The sequence below is a fragment of the Giraffa tippelskirchi genome, chromosome 11 (genome assembly GCF_054371585.1).
Source record: "Giraffa tippelskirchi isolate mGirTip1 chromosome 11, T2T-mGirTip1v1.2.pri, whole genome shotgun sequence".
Taxonomy (NCBI): Eukaryota; Metazoa; Chordata; class Mammalia; order Artiodactyla; family Giraffidae; genus Giraffa; species Giraffa tippelskirchi.
Genome location: NC_137285.1, coordinates 118289835 through 118308371, shown reverse-complemented (window position 1 = coordinate 118308371; position 18537 = coordinate 118289835). Strand labels below are relative to the sequence as shown.

General features: G+C 36.1%; 1 protein-coding gene across 21 annotated transcripts in view; it reads right to left on the bottom strand.

Moving 5' to 3' along the window:
- STK33 (serine/threonine kinase 33) overlaps positions 1–18537 on the bottom strand; it is a 168688-nt gene that overhangs the window by 77769 nt on the left and 72382 nt on the right. For 3 of the 21 annotated variants that reach the window (XM_081540800.1, XM_081540797.1, XM_081540801.1), the window contains one exon: positions 1611–1737. The exons of 17 other annotated variants lie outside the window; for them this stretch is intronic. The gene's annotated coding sequence lies outside the window, so the exon portion shown is untranslated. The remainder of the gene's footprint in view (positions 1–1610; positions 1738–18537) is intronic. One more of the 21 variants, XM_081540796.1, reaches the window with a different exon arrangement.

Below are 18537 nucleotides of genomic sequence, written 5' to 3'. Positions count from 1 at the left end.
TGGTAGGCAGATTCTTTACCACTGAGTCACCTGGAATGCCCCAAATCCATACTATATACTTCACAAAGGAGTAGATAATTTGATTCTATAAAGCTATCTAATGCTAAAAGCTAAAATGCAGTATCAGAAGTATCCTTATTTTTACTCTCAAATAGAAAAATAACTAGTGTGTGCTACTTTTCCCTGAGTGAAGAACAGGTATGCCCATCATTCTACCTAACCAGTTACTGCAGCTGTATAGTGGCAAGTTGGAAAGATGTGAGTTTAGGAATGAGGGGGGATGTGTTCTGCAGCACATGAAACAGAAACTGAGAAACTTCCAGAAGTAACTGGGAGTATATCATCATGGTTCTCTGCCATCCTACTTCAGATATTACTTGAAAGTATATTTTGAAGTCATAGATTGATAAGGCTGGGGATATATAGAATATACCTTTGTTCTTTGAACTGGAATAAACCTGACCAGAATAGGAGCTAGATATCTTTATTTCATTAAAGAAATACACTTCTAGCTTTAGTTATCTAAGGTTGGTTTTCTAATCAGAAATAAGGGTTGACTTTGATCAAATCTTTACTTATCATGATTATCATATTTTAATATTTGATTTTTTGGTATGTTTTATGGTATTAAAAGCTTTCTTAATATTAAAGCACTCTTGCATTTTGGGTATGAACCCTACATGATCATGATGGATGATTCTTTCAATGTGCTGAAAATTTGAAATGTTTGTATTCTGATTTTTCACAGTTATATTCATAAGTTAAACTGGTCTCTAATTTTCCTTTTCACTCATCTTTATCAGGTTTTGATACAAAATTCTGGCAGTTTTATAAAATAAATTGGCTATCTTTCCATCTCGCGATGCTTTGTAACAGTCTGTATAGCATGGGAATCTATAGGAAAATCTTCCAGGCCCAAAGGATTTTGTGAAAGATATTGCTAGTAGTTTATCCAATATTTATTCCCCCACTCTTCCTTATTAACAAAACCCTGATTCTGTCTGGGATAGCAATATGCTGATTAAAATCCTCCATTTCTGCATATCCCTTGCAGTTGACTTATGGCCATGAACCTTACAGAATGCAAGCAAAGTTGTACTTAAAAGAAAACTTTTATTCTTAAAACTTTATTAAAAATAGAAAAAGAAAGGACAAAAAATATACTACATGAGCAGTCAAATCAAAGAAAGAGAAAAACATGATTAAGAAATAAAATTTAAGATGAACAGAAATGAAAAAGAAATGCAGGTTCTATTGAATTTTGCCTATAAGGCACTAAACAAACTGAACCTTCACTCCCTCTCAGATTAATCTCTCCATTCTCTCCCTTGTTCTAAATACACTGGTCTCCTTGCTGTTCCTTGCATATGCCAAGCACAGTGCCTTCTCGTGGCTTTGGCCCTTGCTTCGTCTGCTAGGATGCACTTTCCTCAGATATTTGCATGGTTTGCTCCCTCACTTCATGGTGATTTCTGCTCATTTGAGAGACCTCTTCTAACCATCTCATCTGAAACAGCAAGCCATTCATTCTGTCCCCTTACTTTGCTTTATTTTTATTCACAGCATTTATCATTTCACTTGGGAAGTTCTATATCAGAGTTCCTTCTTACTTGTAGGGAACAGATGATTTCCATATATGTAAATTGTTTCATGAGGCTTCCTCAAAGGCTCAGTGGGTAAAGAATCTGCCTGCAATGCAGGAGACACACGGTTGGATTCCTGGGTCTGGAAGATCCCCTGGAGAAGGAAATGGTAACCTACTTCAGTATTCTTGCCTAAAACTTCCCATGGACAGAGGAGGCTGGCAGGTTACAGTCCAATGAGTCACAAAGATAGGACACAACTAAGTGACTAAGCACACAAATTGTTTTATAGCAATGAAAGCCATTCAATTCATTTCATTCAGTTAGAATAACCAAAATCAGATCATGGCAGTATTCTCAAAAAGGGAGGAGCTCTTACATGCCAATCTTTTCTGTGAAGAGATGCAAAAATCCTAAATGGTGTGCCTGTATTTATCTTTATCCTAGGTTACAGCATATTCTAAGATTACTAGATAGAAATAAACAGACAAGTCAGCCCAATAAGTATGACCTTTCACCAAAGCAGTACAAAAAATTCTACTGATGTGATTAAAACCCATAATGGTGAGCACTGGAAAAGGTACATCAAGAGTACCCTCAGACAGGCAGAGGGGAAAAAAAATGCAACTGATGGCAACACACACACACATTTTAACAAATGCTTGACCTTGTTTTCCAAGTATATGTAGCAAGACAAAGAAAACTCAGAATGTACCTTTATGCACACTGAAAAATGATTTAACTTTAGGCCTTGGAAGAAAATGCTTTGCATTTCAGGTTAAATATATAAGCCTGTAACCATCAGTGACTCAGAGCAGCAGAGTAGATCTGCAAATAACAGCCTTTCTGTTTAGAAAAAAATAGTGCTTTATCTCTGCAGGTGTAGAAAAGTCCCATATCAGATATGTAAGGCATCATTTTATGCATGCATTAAGAATACTGATTTTATAGTACTTTTTATAAGAAACTGAAAGAAGTGTTCATAATGTAAAGGTTTATTTAAAATGTAGCTGAGTTTCTTCATTATAAACAGTACTCCTAAAAGCCTTCTTACTATATCCCTCAAGTTTTACTACATCTTATATATATATATATCCACAAACTTTCAAGAGAATCTTTAAATATTAAATTTCCCATTTCTAAGGCAGTTTATTTTGTGATTGAAAAATAGTTGTATTTTTCTTAGCTCAGTTCAGAAAGCATTTCCTTTAGTTTCTCCCTTAGTCTCTCAATGTCAAGTTATCACAGTATCACTGACACTGACATAGACTTCCAGGTACTTTCTTGCTCCAGTTTCTGACATATCCATTGCCCTAGAAGTATTTGGTAGCTATATTCAGAAAATATAGGAGTTCCTGGTATTCACTGACAAGCTTCATTTCTGCTTCCCAGCTTACCAACTATTACATTTGCCAGAGTAATGTTCTACTTTCTTACCCCAGCAATGCTAAAACAATAGGTGGAATAGCTGTGTGCAAAATTTCTTGACAAGGATTGGATTTTGAATTTAATTTCTTTTTGGCTGGCTGAATTCTAATTATTTTAACTTAAAAACCAAAATAGAACAAACATTTACTCACGTTTATTTCTTTCTCATTTATGAATTGATCTGAAAGATTTGTTAGTAAAATAAATCTTACTGTCTAGTGGGCCAAATGATGTCATTCATATTTTAGGAGCATAAAATGAATCAGGTATTGCAAACCTAGCCTATCTTTATGTAAACACAAAGATGAATAGCTCTTCTTATGTAGAACCATGGAATTACATGTAAATAGGACTCTGGATATAAAAACATATTAGGAAACCAAAGAAACTTCTAATGTAATAGTTTCTCTGTGTCTCCAAAGACTGGACATGCATAGGTATTAAACATAATGTAAATAAATACAATAAGGTCAAATAATGTCAGTGTTTAACGTGAGCTTTCCTTTGGCTCAAGATTCTCATTTTATTTTCAGGAGTAAAACAAGTCAATGGAACAACTCTGATACGGAAACTCTCTGAGTTTTTATTTCAGCATAAAAAGGTCTCTTACACACTGGCCCTAGAAGATACACTTACAGTAATTTCCTCGAAATGAACACAAGAATGGTTTTATGAGATATAACTAGCTACAATTTTCTTCCCCAAAAGCAATTTTTAGCTTTCTTTGCTAAGACTATGTCTACAAGGAACCTAACAGTCAAGTCAATTCAGTAAAAAATGTGTCCTATTCAAGTAAAGAAAAAAACCTTATGGATTGTCTGACATTATGCAGACCAAGCGGAATGACTGTATATTCACTTTTCAACTACTTGTTTTCATAACATGATTACAGAACCTAGAGGGGGAAAATGAGCTTTCTAGATCATAGTGTTGTTAAATGAGACCAGCACTTGTTTACTATTTCCATTAAGGTCATGATTAGGGAAATTGGTCTATATTGTCTTATGAAAGAATTTATAGTATGTTTAAATTTTATATTATTTCAGACATTTAAAAATTCTGACACCCATGGTGGATTCATGTCAATGTATGGCAAAACCAATACAATATTGTAAAGTAAAACATAGATAAATAAATAAATTTAAATTAAAATAAATAAATAAATAAAAATTTAAAAAAGAAAACAAACAAAAAAATTCTGACATTTAACATCTAACGTATGATATCAGATTTTAAAATTTTAATTTGCATAATACTCCTCACTGATTAAGCTACAATCTGGAGGGACAGTCTTAAATGTGGTCCCCATGCTGACAGTTTAAGAACAGAGATTTTACAAAGAAAGCATGGTTTAAATAAACTGGAGAGATTCCCCCATCCCCGCCAATTCTTTCCCTGATGTTTTTCTTGTTGTTATCCAGTGTCTTTTTTCCATGTACATTAAAAGCAACCTGAAGTCAGGGACCTTTATGCCAGCACAGCTGATCCTATACATAATGGACACTCAGTGAAAATTTGTGAGTGTTCATTTTGTGGGGGAAAATAATCACAAATCACTTAGGCAGAAAATAAGCAGGTGTACAGAAAAGTCATCAAGAAACGAGGGGGTCATATGGAGGAGGGAATGTCAGAGTTCTCTTCATAGATCTGAAGAGGGAAGTAGAGTTCTGTGTGACTCAAAGAGAATGCAAGCCAATATCAACCTGATACAAAGGGCTTCCTAACATTTAGAACTGTCTAAGTTAACAGGAAAGACTATCTCTGTCACTACTACTGTCCAAGTAGAGGTTGGATGGTCAGCTGTAAGAAATCATAGATGATATTTAAACATAAACTAGGATGTCATAGAAAAATCAAGGGAATTCCAGAAAAATATCTACTTCCATTTCATTGACTACACAAAAGCCTTTGACTGTGTGGATCACAACAAACTGGAACATTCTTAAAGTGATGGGAATACCAGACCACCTTACCTGTCTCCTGAGAAACCTGAATGCAAGTCAAGGAGCAACAGTTAGAACTAGACATGGAACAACAGACTGGTTCAAAATTGGGAAAGGAGTATGATAAGGCTGTATATTTTCACCCTGCTTATTTATGTGTACTATGTGTATTAGGTATACTATGCAGAGTACACCATGCAAAATGCTGGGCTGGATGAATCACAAGCTGGAATCAAGACTTTCAGGAGAAATATCAACAACCTCAGATATGCAGACAATACCACTCTAATGACAGAAAGTGAAAAGGAACTAAAAAGCCTCTTGATGATGGTGAAAGAGGAGAGTGAAAAAGCTGGCTTAAAACTCAACATTCAAAAAACAAAGATCATGGCATCCAGTCCCATCACTTCATGGCAAATAGAAGGGGGAAAAGTGGAAACAGTGACAGATTTTATTTTCTTGGGCTCCAAAATCACTGTGGACAGTGACTGAAGTCATGAAATTAAAAGATGCTTGCTCTTTGGAAGAAAAGCTATGACAAACCTAGACAGCATATTAAAAAGCAGAGACATCATTTTGCCAACAAAGGTGTGGCAAAAGTCACAGCTACAGTCACAGCTATAGTCAAAGCTATAGTTTTTCCAGTAGTCATGTACAGATGTGACAGTTGGACCATAATGAAGCTGAGTGCCGAAGAATTGATGCTTTTGAACTGTAGTGCTGGAGAAGACTACTGACAGTCTCTTGGACAGCAAGTAGGTCAAACCAGTCAATCCTAAAGGAAATCAACCCTGAATATTCACTAGAAGGAATGACACTAAAGCTGAAGTTTCAATACTTTGGCCATCTGATGCAAAGAGCAGACTCATTGGAAAAGACCCTGATGCTGGGAAAGATTTAAGGCAAAAGGAGAAGTGGGCAGCAGAGGATAAGATGGTTGGATGGCATCACCGACTCAATGGACTTGAGTTTGAGCAAACTCCAAGAGATAGTGAAGGACAGGGTAGCCTGGCATGCTGCAGTCCACAGGGTTGCAGAGTTGGACACGACTCAGCAACTGAACAAACAGGCAACCTACTTCTTGTAGCCAGATGTCTGAAGGCATGACAACTCCAAAGAGTCTATAACAAAACACCAACAGTACATTCCATGATCTCTGTTTTCAAGATTCTTTATAAGTAATATTAATTTAATAAAACACAAAAACAACAACAAAAATACTTCTCTTGACTGTGAGAACATCCAGGGCAGGAACTATGTTCTATTCACCTTGTCATCTTATATTCAGTAAAGATCTCCATTATTAAACAAGGATTATTGATTGAAAACTATTCAGTGATTGATAGAAACAGTGTTTCTGAACTCACAAATATAATATGCAATGTAGGTGCCTAGAGTAAGACAGCCAGTGCTTATCATGTAAACAAATAATATACCCGAAGACGCCTCCTGGCCAAAAAACTAACTGCACTACAAGCCAACCCTCACTCTACCTTGAAGCTCTCATTCTACAGCAAAACACCAAAACCTCCAACACCAAGCTTGACCCCAATCCTCTACTCTAAATTGCCATCTACTTCTGACAGTTTTCCTATCAGACAAGATGTTACAACTATACTCCCAAATTTATGAATCTTAAAAGATACACAGACACAGGTATTTACTTCAGTGATACACCATACTGCAAAACTCTAATAAGGGTTTTGGCTGACTAAGTCCAGCCTTCAACAACTATAAAGCTTGGTCCTAATAAACCTTATTATTACCTTATTATTATTATTATTAACCTTATTATTACTAGATCCTCATATTCAATTTAAAAAATCACTATTTTTTGACAGATTGTATAACTAAAAATAACTGGCTTGTGCTTCTTTCATATAAAACATGCATGTCATCAGTTCAGTTCAGTTGCTCACTCGTGTCCGACTCTCTGCGACCCCATGGACTGCAGCATGCCAGGCTTCCCTGTCCATCACCAACTCCCAGAGCTTACTCAAACTCGTGTCCATTGAGTCAGTGATGCCATCTAACCATCTCATCCTCTGTCGTCCCCTTGTCCTGCCTTCAATCTTTCCCAGCATCAGGGTCTTTTCAAATGACTCAGCTCTTTGCATCAGGTGGCCAAAGTATTGAAGCTTCAGCATCAGTCCTTCCAATGAATATTCAGGACTGATTTCCTTTAGGATGGACTGGTTGGATCTCCTTGCAGTCCAAGGGACTCTCAAGAGTCTTCTCCAACACCACAGTTCAAAAGCATCAATTCTTCGGGGCTCAGCTTTCTTTATATTCCAACTATCACATTCATACATGACTACTGGAAAAACCATAGCTTTGACTAGACAGGCCTTCGTAGGCAAAGTAATGTTTCAGGCTTTTTAGTATGCTGTCTAGGTTGGTTATAACTTTTCTTCCAAGGAGCAAGCGTCTTTTAATTTCATGGCTGCAGTCACCATCTGCAGTGATTTTGGAGTCCCCAAAAATAAAGTCTGTCACTGTTTCTATTGTTTCCCCATCTATTTGCAAAGTCATAGATGGGACCAAAAAAATTCATGTGATATATATGTTAACTTTCTCAGGCTCCCTAGCCAAATCACCTCAAGTATGGATAGTTATTTTCGAGAAGAGACTGTTCTCTTCACTTCTAATGATGAGTCATTTATCTGAGGCACACAAACCCCAGACTTAGCCAGAACAAAAGCATTTAGAATGTCATATCTTGGTCATCAATGTGGCATGTCTGTTAATTTCAACAAAATAGCAAAGACAGGGGAAATAAGACCTAAAAGGCACTTACTGGTAAGGGTTCTGTATGACTAGCTAAGAAGAGTCTTCAGGGATCAGCAGTGAGTTAAGCAGTGAGCAAGAGAGGTCAAAGTAGGAGAACAGAACAACATAGAACCCAATCACCTAATCATGTATGCATGTATCCAGCAAACATTTTCTGAATACCTGTTATATACCAAGGATTATTCTGGGCACAGGGAATAAAGAGATGATTATCAAGGCATAGGCCTTAGTGATAATGATTATGATCAAGATAATGATCAGTATAGGCTTCCCAGGTGGCACAGTGGCAAAGACTCAGCCTGCCAACACAGGAGCCACAAGAGATGCAGGTTCAATCCCCGGGTCAGGAAGATCCCCTGAAGTAAGAACCCACTCTAGTATCCTTGCCTGGAAAATTCCATGGACAGAGGAGCCTGGCAGGTTACAGTTCATGTGGTTGCAAAGAGTCAGACATGATTGAGCAACTGAGCACACACACATACAATCATCAGTATATAAAAAGTACAAAGGTAATATAAAAGAGGGAGTTACCAGGGAAATAATGTAATCAAGTGGGAAACAAAATTTAGAATGATAGCGATCAGGATTCAAATTTTACCTCCACTACTTACTAGCTTTGTACATATGGGGTTATGTAAAGAGGAGCTAATAGTAGTAACTCTCTTACATGATTATCATGAGAACTAACTATATAACATTTGTACAGTGCCTATTAAACATTAAAAAAACTAAGATCATTGCATCCAGTCCCATCACATGGCAAATAGAAGGGGAGAAAGTGAAAGCAGTGACAGATCTTATGTTCTTGGGCTTCAAAATCACTGCAGCCATGAAATTAAAAGATGCTTGCTCCTTGGAAGGAGAGCTATGACAAACTTAGAAGCGTTATTAATAAGCAAAGACATCACTTGGCCAACAAAGATTCATCTAGTCAAAGCTATGATTTTTCCAGTAGTCATGTACAGATGTAAGAGATGGACCATAAAGAAGGCTGAGTGCCAAAGAATTGTTACTTTCAAATTGTGGTCCTAGGGAAGATTCATAAGAGTCTCCTGGACTGTAAGGAGATCAAATCAGTCAACCCTAAGGAAATCAACCCTGAATATTCATTGGAAGGACTGAAGCTGAAGCTCCAATGCTTTGGCCACCTGATACAAAGAGCCAACTCATTGGAAAAGACCCTGAGGCTGGGGAAGATTAGAGGCAAAAGGAGAAGCGGACAGCAGAGGACGAGATGGTTAGATAGCATCACCAACTCAATGAACATGAGTTTGAGCAAATTCGGGAGATAGTGAAGTACAGAGAAGCCTGGTGTGCTATAGTCCGTGAGGTCTCAAAGAGTCAGACATGACTTAGCAACTGAGCGACAACAAACAACGTGAAAAGGAATGAATAGCTTTGCATTAACAGTCCAGTCTGACATCAGGGAACATGATGGCTCCACCTCTATTCCTCTTTCTCAAGATTATTTTGGCTACTTGGGGTCTTCTGTCCTTCCATACAAATTTTTAAATTATTTGTTCTAGTTCTGTGAAAAATGTATTTTAATAGAGATCGCATTGAACTTCTAGACTGCCTTGGGTAGTATGCTCATCTTATCAATATTAATTCTTCCAGTCTACGAGCATCTTAACAATATTAATTCTTCCAGTCTATGAGCATCTTAACAATATTAGTTCTTCCAGTTTATGAGTATTTCTTTCACTGCATCGTCTTCAATTTTTTTAATCAGTGTCTCACAGTTTCCCAAGTACAGGTCTTTTACCTCTTTGGATAGGCTGATTCCTAGGCATTTTATTATTTTTAATATGATGGCAAATGAAACTCCTTCCCTAATTTCTCTGATAGTTTGTTGTTAATGTATAGAAATGCAACAGATTTCTATATATTAATTTTGGATCCTGCAACTTTACCAAATTCATTGATGACCTCTAGTAGTTTTTTGGTGGCATCTTTAGGATTTTCTGTGTAATATCATGTTATCTGCAAACAGTGACTGTTTTTCTTCTTTTCTTTCCAATTTGGATTCCTTTTATTTCTTGTTCTTGTCTGACTGCTATGACTAGCACTTCCAATAGTATGTTGAATAAAAGTGGCGACAGTAGGCATATTTGTCTTCCTGACCTTACAGGAAATTCTCTCAGGTATTCACCATTCAGTATGATGGTAAGTGTAATTAATTTTGGCCTTTATTATCTTGAAGTATGTTTCCTCTATGCCCAGTTTCTGGAGAGTTTTTATCACAAATAAATGTTGAATTTTGTCAAAAGTTTTTTTGCATCTATTAAACTAAGTCTTAAAGACTTATAATGAACTGGAGAATTGGAATGAGTTGGAGTTCACTTGGTGAACAAGTCAAGGAAAGGCTTTCTAGCCAGCGACACCAGCACAGGCAAGGGCCCAAAACCTATGGTTCAAGAGGAGTAGAAGAAAGTGGTTTCTATTTGAAGACAAGAACAATGGGAGAAAGAAAGTCAGGTCTGTGCTAAGATAAAAAGAGAGAAGAAGCAGTTCCAGGAAATCTCAGGCTGAATCATGGAAGAATAGGGGCTCCACTAGGAGCAAAAGACAGACGCGGTCGAGTGGAACATGAAGTCCTTACTCTGGGAGGAGCTGCCAGAAAGACAGGGCTGCCGCGAACAGCTCCAAGTGAGCACTTCCAACGTTGACACAAATTAGCCACACTAGCTAGTGACACTAATCAGTGGCCACCAAACTGCCAACACTAATTTCTCCAGCAACATTTCAAGCATAGTCATGGAGGGGACAGAGGATTTCAACATATGCTATGAAGTTCTAAAGTATGCAGAATAAGTCTCAGATAGTACAATCAATCCAAATCTACTGCCATATGAACAAATAAGAAGCTAGTGACAAATTCACTAGAGTCAATGTTTCAATGTGACAGAATATATGGTTTATTTCTAATTAGTTCCAAAATAACAAAAAGTATCAAGGGAAACTCCCCAGTATGACTTCCACAATAAAATATTAAGTTATTTATTTTACAGACATATGTGTACATCCCTACTCCAAATTCAGCACTATTGCAAACAAAGCTACATCAGTCCCAGAAAACAGAACAGCAGCATTCTACCATGTGGGCTGTAAAGACCCCCAACTTCTGAACAATTTATGAGCATTATGAGGAAACAATGGAAATAGTGACAGACTTTATTTTTCTGGGCTCCAAAATCACTGCAGATGGTGACTGCAGCCATGAAATTAAAAGATGCTTGCTCCTTAAAAGAAAAGCTATGACAAACCTAGACAGCGTATTAAAAAGCAGAGACATTACTTTGCCAACAAAGGTCCATCTAGTCAAAGCTATGGTTTTTCCAGTGGTCATGTATAGATGTGAGAGTTGGACCAAAAAGAAGGCTGAGCACCGAAGAATTGATGCTTTTGAACTGTGGTGTTTGAAAAGAGTCTTGAGAGTCTCCTGGACTGCAAGGAGATCAAACCAGTCAATACTGAAGGAAATCAATCCTGACTATTCATTGGAAGGACTAATGTTGAAGCTGAAGCTCCAATACTTTGGCCTCCTGATGGGAAGAGCAGACTCATTGGAAAAGGCCCTGATGCTGTGAAAGATCGAGGGCACGAGGAGAAGGGGACGACAGAGGCTGAGATGGTTGGATGGTATCACCAACTCAATGGATATGAGTTTGAGCAAGCTCCAGGAGATAGTGAAGGACAGGGAAGTCTAGTGTGCTGTAGTCCATGGAGTTGCAAAGAATCAGACACAACTGAGCTACTGAACAACAACAATAAAATCTCAGATGTTTTCTCAGATAATGGTTCAATTTCACATGTACAGAATATTTTAAATGAAATTTGTTGCCCTTGGTGTCAGAAAGAACCTGAGCTTTACTGTTAGACCAAGGTTCAAATTCCTCACCAGTGACTTAACCTACGTGGTCTCAACTTCCTTATATGCAAAATATATAGATGGTGTCTATATACCTACATGGCAGAACTGTTACAAGGATAGGATTGATGTATGTAAAGTCCTGACACATTGCAAGCTTTCAACAAGTTGAAGTTTTTATTATTATGAAATTCTGCCAAAACTCAATAGATAGTAGCATCAGAAAATTATTTTATCAATCATAATTTCTCAATCTAATGCTCCAAATATTGTCCTACACAGTTTCCAATATACAAACTGCCATCTAATTAGCTCATAGCTAGTTTAGAATATAACCTTATGGGGCTTGCTCTAGATGTGTGCAGCTTTATTGTAGAGGAAATGGCTTGCTAGACTAGCCCACAAGCAGCTTGTTAAATGTTAAATTCCGAATGCTACAGGCACTCAAATATTGCATTTATAAGAATTTTTTAAATATTATAATGTTGGATATCAAGAACATTTTAGCCTAGCCATGACCACAGTCTCTCAAAATATTACTACTCTGTTATATCTTAATGACTGATCAAGAAGGAATAATATGTAATTGGTTAGGTTTTCAGAGAAAAAAGAGGTGTCTGCATCCACAGATTTATTTACTTGGTGAGTTTTCCAAACATTGCAATGGAACTGTAAAAACAATGTGATTAAAATCGATAGAGCACATCATTTGCTGATACTGTTGCCCAAGAAAAGGCAATAAGCCTTAGGCATGTTATTACTAGATTACACAATTTCACTGACAGGTTCAAGATTTTTAAAAGCAACTGAGAATAGAGAGGATTTCGTTTTTGGAGCCATGGGATTTTTGTCTTCAATTAAAAGGAAACCATCATTTCTCACTTTTTTTATGATGAAGATTTAAACTGTCCTCTATAACATTTTAAAGATAATCTTAATACTAAATTTTTCCTTTGTTTCCTAAAATAAATTCAGATTAATAATACTGATTAAAGCTAAACTGAAGGCTACTTTTGTTTAACAATATCATATCTAACCACCCATCCACTTAACAAATACTAGAATAGTTCAGGGAATAGTGGTTATGGGGTTATTATTTCTTCAAAGTCCATATAGAAGCATATGAAAGTCCAAATATATGAATTTCCAAACCTCTTCTACAAAAACAATCAATGATTCTCTTTTCTATCTTGGTGATGAAATGATAAACTTTAAAACAGGCCTTCAAATTCAAAGAATGCTACATTTCAAAGCATGCTTTTTAAACAGATAGCAAAAGGTAGTCATGTAGACATAAATTCACTAGATAAAAAGTACTTTTACCCTGGTCAGATCTTCTACTACACTACAAACAGAAAATCGTAGAAGTTTTTGGTTGATTCATAGAGAAAATTCCAAAACAGAAACATTCTTCTGTAGAACGGGAAAACTGACAATATCAACTATGTAGTTTTATCCTTATGATAAAAAAAAAAAGTTGACTAGAAATGTTGAGATGATTTTAATCATGAATCCTGATAGGAAATACAAGGCTAGGCTCACAGAAATAAATAAACTGACCAGATATTAGGCCCATACTAGTTTTTACCAAGAGAACATTAAATTTCCAGGGGAGCTTAGATTTTTAGACTTATATCAAACGTAGATAATTTTTAAAAGAAAATCTATAAAGCACCATATACTTTCTTCTTACTAATGTACATACTTACTTACCTACATACATATATAAAAGCTTTATGTTCTAAGGTACATGAAAAGATGTTCAACATCGCTAATCACCAAGGAAATGCAAACCAAAACTATTGATACATTAAGGTATCACCTCACTCAGCTCCAAATGGTCATCATCAGAAAGCCTACAAATAACAAATGTTGAGAGGGTGTGGAGCAACCCTTGTACACTGCTGGTAGGAATGTAAATTGGTGCAGGCACTACTGAAAACAGTATTGGAAGTTCCTTAAAAAAAATAAAAATAGAGCTATTATATGATCCAGATAGTTCACTCTGGAGTATGTATCCAGAAAAGATGAAAACTAATTCAAAAAGATACATATACCTTAATATTCATAGTAGCATTATCTATAATATCCAAGACATAGAAGCAACCTAAATATCCATCAAGAGGTGAAAGTATAAAGAATATGTGTCTGCATATATACAACAGAATATTACTCAGCCATAAAAAGAATGAAACATTGCCATTTGCAGCAACATGGATGGATATCACACTGAGTGAAGTAAGTCAGACAAATACAAATATTATACCACTTAAACATGGAATCTAAAAAATAATACAAATGAATTTATTTACAAAATGGAAACAGATTCACAGACATAGAAAACAAACTTATTGTTACCAAAGGAGAAAGGAGGATAGGGAGAAATAAATTAGGAGCATGGGATTAACAGACACACATTACTACAAAAGGAATTGATTAAAAAAGAAACAAAGATTTACTATAACTATATAGTAAATAGGGAATATTTAAACAAATATTAAATATATAGGGAACTATATTCAATATAATAATTTATTATAGAGAAGAATCCTCATAGAGAAATAGATAAAGATATCTGAATCATTTTGCTGTACTCCTGAAACTAATACAATATTGTGAATCAACTCTACTTCAATTTTTTAAAACAGCTTTATGTTCTAAATAAATAGCTATTGGAATAGACAGCTTTATTAACTGAATAATACAATTTTCCTTAGTTTCTCCCTCTCCCTTGGTCTCCACATTCAACAATTCTATTTCTAAAACAGTTCTCAAATCCATTCAATTTTCTCTATTCCAAATGCCTACATCAATATTACCCATTGCCTGGATTACTATGCAAGAGCTTCCTAACTGGTCACCTTGATTTCAAATCATTCCTCTCATCCAAAGCATTTGCCATACGCTAGCCAAACTGTTCTTTCTAATATGTAAATCTCACCATGTTTCTTCCTAATAAAAATTGCTTCAGTGTGATATGGCCTCAGTTTACCTCTTTGGGCTTAACTCATACTACTTCCTCAATGTAAAGTTTTCTAACATATAGAATTTCTTGTGATGCTATGTTTTCTCTGGGCCTTTCTACATGTACTCTCAGCCTGGAAATACTCTTTCCCATTCTTCCCTTCATTGTTATAATTTCTACTCTTCTTGCAGATCTTAGCTTAGGCATCATCTCCTTTGAAATTTTCTTGATATCCTGAATCCCAGCTGAGTGTCTGCCTCTCTTTCGTGCACTATACTTGCTCCATCATACTCTGAACTGCACATGGTCACTTACTTGTCTGTGTCCTTCACTATATCCAAAGTTCCCTGAAAACAGGGATGGTGTCTATATTGTTAGCTATTGTCTACCCAGTGAAGAAGTGACAAAAAAAATGCACTTTTTCTAAGGTGTATTCTACCTGCAGTATAGAAAATGTATGAAAGGCAGAATAATACTGCGGATGGAAAGACGAGATAGTATTACAACAATTTAAGCAAGACAGAAATGAAGTCTTAATTAGGAAAGCAGCATCAGGGATGGGGAAAATAGATTCTACAGATATTTAGGAAGTAGAGTGATAGAACTTTATAACTGCTCGCCTATGACCATGGTGAGAGAAAGAGAAAAGTTAGAGAGGACACTGAGGTGGAGATGTCTAAGACGCAGTGGCTACATAAGTCCAAAGATAAAGCGACATCTAGATTTAAAACTTGTACTTAAGAATTATGTCGTGCAAGAGGCAACTGAAATCATGTATAGGTGAGATCACCCAGAAAGGATGTGTGGAATGAAAACACAAGAGAGCCAAGGACAGAACTTTCAAAAACATCAGCTTCTAAAGGATAATCAGAGGAAGAGCATCCACTGAATAATGGAAAACAATAACCATAGAGGCAAAAAGAAAAAAAAAAAAGAGGGTATTTAATGAAGGAAAGACTGTCAAAAGCCAAATGGCTCAAAACTTTTAAGAAAGATGAGGGCTGGAAAATTGTATTTAAAAATTAAGCTATGGGGTACTGTTGGCAAAAATGGCAGATTAGGGACCTCCAAAATTTTGTTCATCCATAAAAGCAATGAAAAAGCTGACAAAATTTTTAGAATAAACTTTTCCAGAGCTCTGGAAAAGCCTTCCAGCAATACAGGAAGTGTTTATCTTTAAATCAATAAATAGTGTATCTCAGTAAGAACAGCACATTTTGTGACATTATAACTTCTCTTAGTTCTATCCCCCATTCTCATCTCTGTGATAGTCTTGAAAAATAACAGCCCACATTCCTGGTACATCCTAGTAGTCACTGGGTAGAGAAGAAGGGAACTAGAGCCCTTTTAAATCCTCATTTCCAACGAACTGTCATTATTTGACCTTTCTGTTGGCTCCCTGGAAGACTCCACATATAAATTAGTCTGTATTTGGCCTGACTCAAAACTCACGTCATAGAGAAAACCTTCTCCCAAAGGGCAATTGTTGAAAACAATTACAAGCAAGTGTTTTAACTTCACAGCTGCCTGAGGAATTGGTTACTATACGGAGCAACAATAGACTAACCAAAAAAGCTTGAAAGGAACAGCTAGGAAATATTAATCCATACAAACTTTGAAAAGCTCCAGCATAGTCTTGGGAATCTAGGAGACCACAAACAGCCAAGTATAAGGCTGTACCCAAACAAAATAAAGACTTCAGAAGCCCCTAAGCTCTCATTCTCTGACTGACCTTGAGGTTCTGCACAAGCTGGAAGTGAAGGTTAACAGTTGTCACACACCTTGCTGAGTGTTGAAGGTACACCCCAACATCAACATAGAGCTTCTCAGCAAAGACTGGTGATTTGTTTGTCACAGGCATTTATGGAAAAGTCTTCCAATCACTGGGTCACCACTAAGCTAAACAAGTCGAGACATTAGTGGCCACACAAAACAAACAACCTAGACTTCACATAATTAGTTCAGAAAAGTCACTAACAAACTACTACAACAACAACCAAGGCAGCAAAAACACCCTGGGAATGGGAGAGTGTCTGATTTCTAAATTTGCTACATTTTTACAATGTTGAGTTTTCAACAAAAAATTATGAGCCATGCAAGAAAAAAAAACCTAGAAAGTATGGCCATGCAGAAGAACAAAAGCACTCAATATAAACTGGTCCTGAGGAGGCCATATGCTATTAAACAAATACTTTAAATGAGTTAATTTAAATATGTTCAAAGAGCTGAAGGAAACTATGTCTAAAAAACTAAAAGAAAGTATGAGGTTATCTGGCCAAATAGAGATTATCAATGAGATATATGAGTTACTTTTTAAAAACTCAAACGAATTCTGGATTTGAAAAGTACAATAATTGAAATGAATATTTCATTAGAGATAATCAATAGCAGATTTGAGCAGGCAAAAAAAAAAAAAAAAAGAACTCAACTGAAGATATGTCAATGAAGTTGATCTAGTTTGAGAAACAAAAGTTAAAAGAATAAAGAAAAATAAACATAGTCTCATAAACATGTGGAGATACCATCAATTGTACCAATAAATGCATAATGGGAGTCTCAGAAGAAAAGGAGAAACAGAAATGGGAAGAAAGAAAATGTGAGGAAATAATGGCCAAAAACTTCCCAACTTGATTAAAAATATTAATGTCCACATCTAGAAGCTCAAAACACTCTAAATAGAACAAACTCAAAAAGATCCACCTCTTGACATATATTAGTCAAACTGTCAAGAGACAAACAGAATTCTGAAAGAGAGAAGTGACTTATCACATTCAAGAAATGTTCAGTAAGATTAACAGCTATATTCTTATCAGAAACAGAATGAAGAAAATGGAATGACACATTCAAGGTTCTGGGGGGAAAAATCTATAAAACAAGAATTCTAAATCCAGCAAAAACTACCCTTCAAAAATGAAATGAGTAGCCAAAGGCCAGTATTACATTAATAACAAAACAATCAAAGACATCACATACTTGCACATGCATGCACACACACACAACTAGAGATCAATATTCCTTATGATTGATGATAAATGCAAAAATCCTCAACAAAGTACCAGCAGCATATACTACTAAAATACTAAATCAAACAACATATGAAAAGGATTACACAATACAAAGAGAGGAGATATGTCCTAGGAATACAAGGTTGGTTTGACATATAAAATCAATGTAATACACTATATTAATACAATCCAAGGAAAATAAACACATGATCATCTCAATACCTGCAGAAAAAAAAAATTAACAAATTCCAACATTCTCTCAAAAATTCAACAAACTAGGAACAGAAGGGAATTTTTCAAACTGACAAAGGGAATACAAAAAACCCATAGCTAACATCATAGTTAATGGTGAAAGACTGAAAACTTTTCTCCCCAAATCAGGAACAAGTCAAGGATGTCTACCCTCACTACTCCTATTTAATATTGTACTGGAAGTTCTAGCCTGAAGAGTACTGAACATGAAAATAAAATAAAAAGTATCCAGATTAGAATGGGAAAAGTAAAAAATTATCTCTATTTGCAAATAACATGATCATGTATATAGAACATTCTAAGGAATACACACACACATACACATACTCACTAATAAATGAGGTTAGCAAGGCTTCAGGATTTAAGATTAATATACGTAAATCAGTTGTATTTCTATACGCCAAAAGTGGAAAATCGGAAAATAAAAATAAGAAAGTGATTCAATGCAATAATATTAAAAAAGCACAAGTTCAGTTCAGTCAGTTCAGTTGCTCAGTCGTGTCCGACTCTTTGCAACCCCATGAATCGCAGCATGCCAGGCCTCCCTGTCCATCACCAACTCCCGGAGTCTACCCAAACCCATGTCCATAGAGTTGGTGATGCCATCCAGCCATCTCATCCTCTGTCGTCCCCTTCTCCTCCTGCCCCCAATCCTACCCAGTATTAGGGTCTTTTCCAGTGAGTCAGCTCTTCGCATGAG